Source organism: Sciurus vulgaris, assembly GCF_902686455.1.
Source record: "Sciurus vulgaris genome assembly, chromosome: 11".
NCBI classification, from domain to species: domain Eukaryota; kingdom Metazoa; phylum Chordata; class Mammalia; order Rodentia; family Sciuridae; genus Sciurus; species Sciurus vulgaris.
Window position 1 is genome coordinate 84665132 of NC_136472.1, and position 12131 is coordinate 84677262.

Sequence of the window (12131 nt, forward strand, 5' to 3'; positions counted from 1 at the left end):
TTCATGTTCAATTCACTCTTCCAAATAACTGTTTTTCTCTCATCATTCCATCTTGCCACAAATGTTAGTCTCTTTAGAGATACTTCTCAGAATAACTGTGTTAGAGCAACAACTAAGTTAGTGGATGAGTCTTCAAAATGTAATATCCTTTCACAGGTAGCTGTCCAGGCCTGTGGAACATTTTTGCTTCCTGAGTTCATCCAGGGAAATGACTTCCTTCCTTCTTGTTTTGCTGTCATATCTAATAAACTGTTCTCCTCTACAGTCAAAGCTAGGCAGCAACATGAAGCAATTGAGGCAAGTTGCAACCGTTATTTTCCATTCTTGTCTCATTGTCAAAACTTTCATCACATAGCCAAGCCTAGCTGAGATGAGAGCTAGGAAATCAAACCACCAGTTGGAAAGCAATGTACTTTCATTCATATGTTATCACTTAAGCCCCTGGTGGCCATACTCCATGTTAAAGGATGCTCTTATTCTGTGAGAGGCACAAACTTTGTCTGAACACTTATTTCCCCAGGAATTATGCTTTACTGTACTTCAATATTTCCTAAATTAATTTCTTCCTTTTTAAACAAATGTTTATTTTATTAAAATTAAGCATATTGATGGGGTCCCATGTGATATTTCATTACATGTATACATTGTGTGATGTTTAAATTAGAGGAAACATATCTATCTCTTCAAACATTTGTTACTTATGGTGCAAACCTTTAAAATCATTCATTTCACTTTTTAAAATATGTAGTACATTATTGTTAGCTATAATCATCCTGTAGTGGAATATAGTAAGTCAGAACTGCTTGCTCCTATCTATAACTTACTACCAACCTTTTCCTGTCTTTCTTTCCCCACTTCCCACTAGCCGCTGGTAACCATTATTCTACTCTCAACTTCTATGAGGTTGATTTTATTAGATCCTGCATCATGATTAAACCAAGCAGTACTCCACTTACTTCATCTAACAGAATGATCTCCAGTTCCATCCATGTTACTGCAAATCTTAGGATTTATCCTTTTTCATAGATGAATCATATTTCATTGTGAATTTGTACCACATTTTCTTTAACTATTCACCAATTAATGGACACTCTTTCCTTTTATTGACTTTTGTGAATAGTGCTGCCATGAACATGGGACTGCAGATGTTTCTTTAACGTACTGATTTCATTTCCTCTGGACATATGTATCCAGGAAAGGGGTTGCTGGATCATATGATAGTTCTACATTTAAATTTTTGAGGAACTGCTTTTGTACCAGTTTACTTTCCCACCAACAGTGTGTGAAGGTTCTTTTCTTTACCTCCTCCTGAGCACTTGCTACCATTTTTCTTTATGATAATACTCATTTTTATTGGGTTAATATCTTATTGTGACTTTCAGTGGAATTTTCCTGATGATTAGTGGTGTTGAGCATCTTTTTCATGTGCCTGTTGGCTATTCATCTCTTCTTTTGAGAAATGTCTATTTAGTGAGGCCTTTTTGCCCATGTTAAAATTGGTTTGTTTTTTGGTTTTTGGGTTCTTTTAATTTGTTGTGTAATCCAGATATTAAATCCTTGTCAGATGTATAGTTTGCAAATATTTTTCACATTCTGTAGGTTGTCTCTTTACTCTGTTGATCATTTCTTCTCTACAGAAATTTTTGAGTTTTATAATATTCTGTTTGTCTATATTTCCTTTTGCTTCCACTGGGTAATAGCTTTTGGGGCAATATCTAAAAGAATCATTGCTTTTACTACTGTCTTAAAGTGTTTTCTTTATTATTATTTTTTTTCAGTAGTTCCAGAGTTTCAGCTTTTACTTTTAGATCTTTGATTTACTTTGAGTTGATTATTGTAACTGGTGAGCTCTATGGGTGAAGTTCCAATATTCTGCATATGGATATTCAGTTTTTCAGCTCCATTTATTGAAGAGGCTGTCTTTTCTCTGATATATAGTTTCAGTGACTTTATGGATAATCAGTTGGTTATAGAGGCTTGGGTTTATTTCTTGGGATCACTGTTCTTTCTGTTTTATTGGTCTATGTGTCTATTTTTATGCCAGTAAAATACTATTTGGTTGCTCTCGCTTTGTAGTATGTCTTGAAACGGGATTTTGATGCTGCTGGCTCTGTTCTTTTTTGTTGATGAGATTGCTTTTGCTATTCAGGTTCATGTATGCTTCCATATGAATTTTAGAATGCTTACTGCTTTGTTCTTTTTGCTTAAGGTGTCTGGCTCTTCGGAGTGTGTGTGTGGGTGGGAGGGTGTATTTCTCTCCATATTTAATACTGAATTTTTCTATGTTTGTGAAGTATGTCTTTGGTATTTTGATAGGGATTGCATTGAACCTGTAAATCTCTTTAGATAGTATGGACATTTTAACAATATTGATTCTTCCAACCTATGAATACAGGAATTACTTCCACTTTTTTTTTTCTTTGCTCTCTTCAATTTCTTTCATCAGTGTTTTATAATACTCATTGTGGAGATCTTTCACTTTTTGGTGAAATTTACTTCTAGGGATTTTACTTCTCTTGCAGCTATTGCAAATGAAATTGCTTCTTTGAATTCTATTTTAGATTATTTGCTATTGGTATATGGCAATGCTACTGATTTGGGTATATTGAGTGTTTTAACTTGAAATTTGTTAAATTGTTTATTAATTCTAATAGCTTTTCTAATGGAGTCTTTTGGGTTTCCTATAGATGAGATAATGTCATCAGTAAACAGTGTCAATTTGCCCTTATCCTTCCCAATTTGGATGACATTTATTTCTTTCTCTTTCTGGTGGAGTCTTTTGGGTTTCCTATAGATGCGATAATATCATCTGCAAACAGTATCAATTTGACCTCACCCTTTCCAATTTGGATGACCTTTATTTCTTTCTCTTGCCTTACTACTCTGACTAGGACTTCCAGTAATATGTTGAATAAAAGTCTTGAAAGTTTGCATTTTGTGTTGCTCTAGATCTTAGAAAACATTCAGCTTTCCTCCATTCAGTGTAGTGTTAGCTATTAGTTTATTATAAACATCCTTTATTATGTTGTGTACCTTCTATACCTAATTTGTTCAGGGTTTGTATCATGAAGGGATGTCAATTTTTTTTTAAATAGAGATGTTGAATATTATTAAATGCTTTTTCTGCATCAATTTAATGATCATATAGTTTTTACATATTCTGTTGATGTGGCCTATCATGTTTGTTGATTTGCACATGTCGGACTATCCTTGTATCCTGGGATGAACCCACTAGATTATACTGAATAATCTTTAACATGTGCTTTTGGATTTGCTTTTGTATTTTGTTGAGGATTTTTGCATCTATACTCACCAACATTATTGGCCTGCAGTATTCTTTTTTTGTGATATCCTTGTCTACTTTTACATCATTGTAATGTTACTCTTATAGAAGGAGATGGGAAGAATTGCTTCCACTTAAATTTTATGGAGTAATTTAAGAATAAAATTAGTACCAGTTCTTGGACTCATTTTCTAATTTTGAGTAATGCTAGCAGAAAATTTTCTGTTTGTGCTTTCCTAGAACTCCCATTAAAACATAGACTTTCTATTCAAATTACCTGGGTATTCTTAAATTGGAACACTGCTCAGGACTTGTAAAATTCAGGGAATTTACTTGTTTTTGTCATCTTTTTAGTCAATCATATCTATAACCCACAGTTGCAATTCTACATTCTGTATGTCACTGTTCCACCTTCCCTCCTAGACCCAAGCACAAAGATGCTAGATATTCCTAACCTGCTGTTTCCAGAAGGCTTCATAAACTGCTGGGAGTATGCTATATTCCGTCTGTTCTAATGGTCTAAGTTTTTGGTAAGTTTTCACCAGCACTATGACTTTTTCATTTGGAAAGATTCCAGTGTCAGGGGTTAAAATCCTCTTATTTTTACAGAGTTTGAAGTCAGTTTCAATTTTTCTTAGATCCCTTACACTCACATACACCACAAATAAAGACATAAATACTTCTCATCACGTCATATATTGCCTGGCATATAATAGGAGCTCAATAAATATTTGTTGGATGAATTAATATGTGAACAACCACAGACACATTTCTTCCAACAATCTTCTCTGTGTTATCTATATTTTACAATTGCCTTAGCCACAATGGGAAGAGAGGTATACAGTAATTGGCTGTATGAAAAACTGACTTGAAAAAAATTACCAGGCTGTATTCAGGGCCATTTGCAACCACTAAATTTTGACTATGCTTTCTGTATAGCCTAGTAAATAGTTCTCCTTGGAAAAGGATATAATAATTTTTCTCCTTCATTCCTCTAATTTATTAAAGTTAAAATTTAAAACCTTAAATATCTTCCAGAGGTATCCCTATGGTTTTTGGTGGGTGTTTAAAATTTTTTTTTTTTTTTTTTTTTTGCGAGCACAGATTATTTCATTGCCATTTCTATGAATGACTTGAAAACTTTATAAAATATAGAGAATAGCATTTTATTAGATTTAGAATGAACTTTGATATTTTGTCTGCCTTTATTTGAGAACAATTGACTCACTTTCATCTTATTTCAAAATAATACTGGAACTCGTGTATGCAAAGATGAAGGCTATCTAAATCTGTGATTAAGAATTGCTGAGAATGTATAAGGGGTCACACAAAAGTTACGTAGTACCAGATACTTACACATGCAGGATCTAGTTCAGTGTCTTTGATTTTTTTGTAAATTACCTAAATTTTGTATGAAATTACGGAAATGATTTTTATTTTGATGTTGTATGAAAATATTTAGGAACATATATTTAATTTCAGGAATTTCTTATTTATTATAGAATAACTTGCTTTCCATGAATAGTTTGCTGAAAACAGGGCTGTCTTATCCATATCATCTATTGCTTATAACCTGACACAGGGAGTTGTTCAATATGTGTCTCTTGAAAGAATGAATGAATGAATAATACAATAAAAGAGTCACATCCTGTACTTCATAGTTACTCTTCATTCTACTAAATTTAGGGTCCTCCATGTGTTTTCGGATAATGCCATCTGTTAGGATTTTATCCTCCTTAAATAAGTTCAACAGAACTAGAAGTAGGAGAGCAGTATAAACCAGCAAGCGAGTCTTGAATGGTTGCTTGGGTGCTGATGGAAGACACAGGACTCCTGGATCAGAGATGAAGAATGTTATTGTTTACTAGAAAATCAGTAGGAGTATCAGCACAGTTGCGCCAGCTCTACAAGCTCTGAATTTACAAGGCCACAAAGAGAACCAGGAAGATCTTCATGAGCAGTGAGGTGTGCCACCAGAAAGAAGACCTGAGTTTGGGAAATTCACTACTTTTGTAGGAAGGGGCAAACAAGCTTGTTTTTTGACCGGAAGGAAAGCATATTACAACTTAAGTCTGTGTAGAGTATTCCTTACGTTTCAGAATTACTGATTGCAAAACAAAACAAAACCCTGAGGAGTGGACCAGAGGCACATTCACAAAAGTGAAAGAATAGCCAAGTAATTTGACCTACACAGGAAGATGAGTAAGAAATACAAGGCACCAGAAGCAGATTGACTATCATCAAGGATCTGCAAGACCCTTCCATGTGACATAGTTAATTTGCAGAGAAGACTGAGAGCCTGGGAAGTGAAATGACTTATCCAGTTATACTGATAGACTTTTGATGTTTCTAGGACAGAAAGTCCCTTCTGCACACCCTAATTCTAATACTCTTTTTCATAATACCACCCATCCCTCTTTATATTATGTTTTTCACTCTTTTCCTTCCAACAATATCACAATTTATGATTTTAAACCAATTTTCTCCACTTGTTTCTTTGTTTTATTTAAAACATTAGTGTCATGATCTCATAATTGAGCACTTCACAAATACTATGATTTCTAGCATTTGTCAATATCTATGGTATAAAAATTTCCACCAAGCTAATCTCGAGCTGCCAACCAGGAACCACTTGGTTGAAGGTCAAACACACATGGAAGCCTTTGTTGGTGCATCTGAGAAGCTGTCTTTGGGTACTGGCTTATAGGAGCTGACACTACAGAATCCCACTTGTGTTCAGTGTTATTGAATACTGGTGTAGCAAAAGGGCCCTATAAGAGTTTTCAATCCTCAAATATGTCTAGGAACTAGTATGTGCTCTGCCCCACCACAAAAGAGTCACAATGTAGGGAGAAGTACAGGGTTTAAGAGCAGAGGCTCTGGAGTCACGGCAGTTTGGATTCAAGATCTGCTTATTGGGCTTATAATCCTGGGTAAAGTATTTGAGTGTTATGAGACTTAAAATTATCTTGAAACTTAAGAGTTTCATCTTTGGAAAAAAACATAGCTGATTATACTATTTCACAAATTTTATTAAAAATTAAATGATTTAACATATTCAAGATGCTTGATATATAAATTTAATATGACCCCAAAAGTGACCATAATTAATGCAGAATAAAGGCTCTGATAGATCCAGCATGAAAAAACCCACCTAATATTAAATCATAGTTTCTCAAATGTTTCGAAGATGGAAGAGCAAATTCATTTATTTTTGCATTACTCCTCTGTCATCCAATGCATTATTATTCTGAAAGACATGCTTAAGAAAAAGTTGCTAAAGAAACAGAAGGATTGTTAATCATTTATATATTGATAAACCAAGCAATTAAACTCTACAGAAAGGATGTAAATTTCATGAATAACTCCCATACAGCCTTGAATTAACATATAAAACAGGAGAAATATGGCTTTTGTGATATTATTAAACTTGGGTCAGGTTTCCTGGCAGGTTCTGTGATGGTTTAAAAAATCACTGCTTATTACTTTAACTGTATTCCACCAAAGAGGCTGATTTTATTCTACTACCACCATCGCCGGGAAATTCTTCTAACGGCATGTCTACTAAATCTTTATTCTGAGGGTGTGCAGCTGATAATCTGAGCAGACACACCACTCCAGGATGCTAAATCCTTTCCTCAGACACAGGTAAACACTGGAACCTAGAGGTCAGGCATATTTGCCCTCAATGACAAGAGAGCACTTTGAACTTAAGTTGGTCCAGACTTCCTGTATGGAATTTAATAAATATTGTTGGTTGTGTGCTCTTGAGGTTTCTGGGAGAATATTTCTGTTTAGAAAATTATTGGTTGAAGGTCAAACACACATGGAAGCCTTTGTTGGTGCATCTGAGAAGCTGTCTTTGGGTACTGGCTTATAGGAGCTGACACTACAGAATCCCACTTGTGTTCAGTGGTTCCTGGTTGGCAGCTCGAAATCAGCTTGGTGGAAATTTTTATACCATAGATATTGACAAATGCTAGAAATCATAGTCTCTTCCACCCAGTTTTTCAGCATACCTCCACCTTACATTCTCAAACAAGTTTGGGTGCTTTCATAGTTCTTCCTATCCCCTGATCATACAACTAACATCTAGGTTGTTTGTCTTGATCACCAGACTTGAGGGGAAAAACTGTGATTTCATTTATGGTGTATGTTTTGTACCCAGTTTATTGGTAGGCATTCAGTAAAGGTGCTTGTATCCTTAAATGAATCAATCATCACTTGCATGTGATGATTTTTCTATGAGAGACAGAAAAATCACCTAGGAATATGCTCTCATTAAACATTGTGGTCAACTCTTGGATTGCTTTACAGAATCTGGAACTACTCCAAGTATATTTAGTAAGTGTCTTTATCTCCAGGGCAGGATTCGCCTGACTGCTCTGGCACCACCTGTGCAGCCATTCGGTGGGAAGAAATCAGAACTTAGTCTAATTGCCCTCCCAGATTACTGATCTACCCTCTTGCCCTCAGGATCTGGATGGAAATGCTCCCTGCTTAGAAGGAAATCAAAGTTGCAGTTCTTGACAGAATTCCAAATTGTTCAGTTAGATAGAATATTCCATCAGTACAATTTCAACCAGGATTACTTATGGAGATTTTGTGATCAAGAATCTCTGTTCTTAAGGGTTAAAGAGGATGTAATTGACATTCACTATGACTAGGGACTATCACTGAAAATTCAGAATGGAACCCAGAACCTATTGTTTAATCCATCATTATATTCTATTACACATTAAATAAGAATGATTCAAAGAAGGAAATGATTTAATCATAGCATTGGAATGGATGGTGATCTGATGCTCATAGATTCATGGTTGCTTACATGTTGTAGCCCAATGATGATTGCCATAACTTTCTGTGATTAGTACCCTTTAGAGAAGCTTTGTCAACTTGGTGATAATGGAAGAGTTTTTGATAATAAATTACAATAAAATGAAAGTGATTTTCCCTCTTAGGTGACAGGGTCTTTCTGTGTTGCCCAAACTGGACTCAGACTTGAAATTCTTCTGTTTCAGCCTCCTGAGGAGCAGATATTACAGGCATATGCCACTATGCCTGGCTGATAAAAATAATTTTTTATTCTGTGTACACTGTGGTCCCAGGCTGGTGCTAAATGGTTTACCCATATTATTTAATCAGCATACAAACATATGAGGAAGAAATAATTGTACTTATTTTACAGATGATAAGTTTGAAGGCCATAGTGGTTGAATTATTAGATGTTGTGATCACACAGTTACAGTTACCAGGAGGCAGATTGATGCTTGTATCTAAGTCTGTCTCCTTTCAAAGTTAAAGCTGTTAGCCAGTGCAATATATGACCTGATGTTTCATTACAAGGCCAAAGAATGGCAAATCACATATACATATACTTTATTACAAATATATGTCTCATTATTTTCTAAATAGGTGTGGTACATGTTTTAATATCAGTAACATTCTAGAGAAGTTCTTTTGGAAATTGTTTATTTCTTCCATTCCAAACTTTCCCTTTGTTCTCTTGGTTTTGTCCAATGTTCTGATAGTGTACACAACATACATTTTAGAAGTGATGTAACAATAAGGAGAGCCATAAGATCATTAGAAATAAAGTTGAGAGACTGATGTTCTAGATCATACACACAAGAATGATATCACACAAGAACGATATCTTGTGTGATATCTTGTGTGATATTGTTCTTGTCACAGAAAGTACAAACCAATTTGTATGGACTTAACATGCATATTGAAAGCAGGACTTTTTGGACTGAGACCTAAGTTCAAATCCTAGCTCTTATATTTACTATCTGTGTGACTTTCAGCAAATTAGTTAACTTCTCTGATCCATAGTTTCCTTATCTATAAGGTAGAAATAATAGTATCTAACTCACAGTTCCTTTGTATGGATAAAATATGATAATTTATATGAAACCCCAAAGTAGCAGATTCATGTCAATTCAAAAGAACTGAGTACTACAAATATAGTGTTTAAATAAATTCCAAACTTTTCTATGCTTCTTTCAAAAATAGCTTATGGCCATGAGTGGTGGCTCCCAGGGACTGTGATGATGACGAAAATGAGACCCAGAGGAGATTTCTGTTCAGGATCACTTAGTTTGTAAATGGTGGAGCTGTGGTTTGAAACCAGGTGGTCTGACTTTGGATCCTGTGCATTTAACCATACTGTTTCTCACACTGTAGCAATAATCCAGTGAAGGGTGAGGAAACCAGCATGGAGAGATGGTCTTGCATTAAGTAACCTAAATCAGGATATGACTCCAGTCTGTTGACTCAGGCCTGTGACAGAGGCATGCTTTGTTTGTGCCCTGTTTTCCAACTGTGAAGCTACCTAATAACCACAAACTCAGCAAGAAGGCAAATTATTAGTGTAATGGCAGTTTTTGAATTTTGGTTGTTTTGGTTGTTTGGAACCTAGATACTCAAGGAATGGAATAACTCAAAGGTATTTTTATCAGAGCAGCAATACCAGGGTCTGCATTAAAGGCTGCCTACCCCAAAGATCTATAGAGTTTTGATGTGTCTTAAGAACCTGAGTCTTAACATGAACTTGGAGATGCCTACTTGGAACAGTGATAGCACCTGGTCTACATGTTTCAGTGCTGAACTAGTTCCTCAGGTATCCTGGTTCTGGAAATTGCTGTAGGAGATTGGATGGCTATTACAGATCCAGATCTGTCTGCAGAAAGTACAAATATCTCTCAGCACACCTCAGAAACAAAGATGTTTCCATCAAGTCTATACTCACAGAAAGTGCTATATTCTTCAATACCTTTATCAAAAAATGTGCATAGCTTTTTCAGTGCCTTCTGCACAGAAGAGAATATTGAACAAAGTATTTCATATCTTGATCAGGAATTGACTACTTTTGTATTTCCTTTATTATATGAAGAATACAAAATAAAGAGACAAAGAGATAATTAAATATAGTTGATGTTTTAAATTTTATGAATGAGCTACTTGTACTCCAGTGGAAGAACTTTTTAGCTCAGGAAAAGGTGGAAACATAGAATCTGAAACTGGGAAGTGATATGGACCATCTACAGAACTGCTGTGCAAAACTTAAGGAACAACTGGAAACCTCCAAGAGGGGAATGATTGGGCTTCAGAAGAGAGACAGACAGTTGTAATGCAAGAAGGGGAATTTGCATCAGCTCCTGAAAAATGAGAAAGATGAGGTACAAAAATTATAAAACATCATTGCAAGTCGAGCTACTCAGTATAATCATGATATGAAGAGAAAAGAGCGTGAATATAATAAACTAAAGGGATGTCTGTATCAACTTGTTGTGAACAAGAAGGATAGAAAAAATAACCATGGATGTTTTAAATTATGTGGGGAGAGCTGATAGAAAAAGAGGCTCTTGGAGGACTAGTAAAATAGAAGCCAGGAATGAAGATGAAATGAAATGTATAAAATTCTTTTAAATGACTATGAATATCATCAGAAACAAATCCCAAAGGAAAATGCTAAACTTAAGCAGGATCTTCAGCAAATGAAAAAGGAAATGATTTCTCTTCTTTCTCCCCCAAAGAAGAGACCTAGAGAAAGAGCAAATGATAGTACAGGAACTGTTATTTCTGATGTTGAAGAAGATGCTGGAGAACTAACCAGAGAAAGTTTGTGGGAACTTCCCTGTGAAAATGTGAGAGAGCATCTTACAAACAGCATCAGAAAACAGTGGAGAATTTTGAAAAGTCATGTAGAAAAACTTGATAACCAAGTTTCAAAGGTACACTTACAAGGTTTTAATGATGAAGATGTGATGATATTACATAAGACCATGAACAAGGAACTGAGAAACTGGAGTTAGAAATTCAGCAATGTAAGGAAAAATTAAAACACAGCAGCAGCTTTTACAGCAGCAGCTTGCTACTGCACGTGAGGATGATACCACTACACTATTACCAGACTGTCATTTGTTGGAAGAAAAGGAGCACCTTAAAGAAGAATGATCCCTTTTTAAAGAGCAATAAAAGAATTTTGAGAAAGAAAGGCGAAGTTTCACAGAAGCTGCTATTCGCCTAGAATTGGAGAGAAAGGCTTTTGAAGAAGAAAGATCCAGTTGGTTAAAGCAGCAATTTTTAAATATGACTACATTTGACCACTGGAATTCAGAAAATGTGAAACTTTTCAGTACCTTCTCAGGAAGTTCTGATCGGGACAATCTTAAAGTGCACTCAAGGACATAGCAAAAGAAGCCTCACCATGTGTCTAATGGGTATCCAGTTTGCATGTCCAAACTAACTAAATCTCTTCCTGCTTCACCTTCTACTTCAGACTTTTGCCCAACACGTTCCTGTGTATCTGAACATAGAGTAGAACTTCACACCAAGGCTGTGCTTTGGATTGCATGCAGGTTCAATCAATGGACTGAATATAACTTCTGAAGAAACTACACCAAATCAGGTTGGAAGAGAATGTATGGATCAGAAGTGGAGTGTGGTGTCAAGACCCAGGTCACAGGAAGGTTGCTACAGTGGATGCTCCTTGACCTACACAAATTCTCATGTAGAAAAGATGACTTACCTTAGATGTGTGGATGGGGTTTTTTTCATTAACATATTCATCAGATTTCCCATCTAAGTTGAAACAGGGTATGTCATAAAGTCAGTCACCTCTAATAACTAAAAAAATAACATGTAAGTGTAAGGTATAGCCTAGGAACACAGGAAAATAGCTTTAAAATTCTTGTCATCACTGACATTCTCAAAATCCTTCACCTAAGAAACAGCTTAGGTGTTCTCTTGGTGTCTCACTCCCTTTATAACATAGAATTTTCTTTCCCACACCAACCCAGATAGTAGACTCATGTTCTCGGGTGCTTATTATTTTCCTCTCCTG

The 12131-nt window shown here is 35.5% G+C and overlaps 1 pseudogene across 1 annotated transcript in view; it reads left to right on the plus strand.

Moving 5' to 3' along the window:
• The window catches only part of LOC306639887 (afadin- and alpha-actinin-binding protein-like), a 182442-nt pseudogene extending 170621 nt beyond the window's left edge, over positions 1-11821 (plus strand). Inside the window, exon 2 of the transcript in view lies at positions 9933-11821. The product of the transcript in view is annotated as an afadin- and alpha-actinin-binding protein-like (transcript). The remainder of the gene's footprint in view (positions 1-9932) is intronic.
• The last annotated feature ends 310 nt before the right edge of the window (positions 11822-12131 follow it).